Raw genomic sequence first — 695 nt, forward strand, 5'->3', positions numbered from 1 at the left:
TGCCCCGACCCGCATGCCACGCGCCAGCCGCGGCCCTGCCCTCTGTCCCGGCCAGTCGGCCCTGTTGGCGACTCCTCCCATTGTAGGTTCGGTCTGTGTTTCCTTTTCAGGATCAGTGTCTGCCTGCCCTCCACACCTGTCTATCCCCTGTCCATTCTTTTCCCACATTCATTCAACAAACTCCTGTGAAACATCTGGGCCCAAGGCATGGACAGTGGTGAGCAGGGCAGCCAAGCCCACGGCCCGAACGGAGCTTCCAGTCTATGGAGGAGGTAGACCACCAGCCACGGCTGTAATGAGAGCTGAGAGTGGGGAGGTAAGGATCTAGAAGACGAAGGAGATCCTAGAGCAGGGACATTGACATACAGTCCTGGGAGGTAAGATGAACAAGAGGTGGAGCTTGGGTCACCCCCACCACGCAGAAAGAGCCCACGGGGCTGGAAGCAGAGTTAGGATTGGTTGATGATGAGGTGAAAAGGCCGGCAGGATACAGTTTATGCCTGGGCTCCTGCGTTGGCATATGCGCCTTGAGGATTTGGGGCTTCGTGCAAACTCCTAAGAGTAAAATATGACCCTCAAATTTGTATTATTATTATTATTATTATTATTGAGAAGAGCCTCGCTCTGTCGCCCAGGTTGGGCCCAGATTTGTATTTTAAGATCTCTGGGGCCGGGCGCGGTGGCTCACGCCTGTA

Source organism: Colobus angolensis, unplaced genomic scaffold, assembly GCF_000951035.1.
Source record: "Colobus angolensis palliatus isolate OR3802 unplaced genomic scaffold, Cang.pa_1.0 Scaffold25, whole genome shotgun sequence".
Classification (NCBI taxonomy): Eukaryota; Metazoa; Chordata; class Mammalia; order Primates; family Cercopithecidae; genus Colobus; species Colobus angolensis.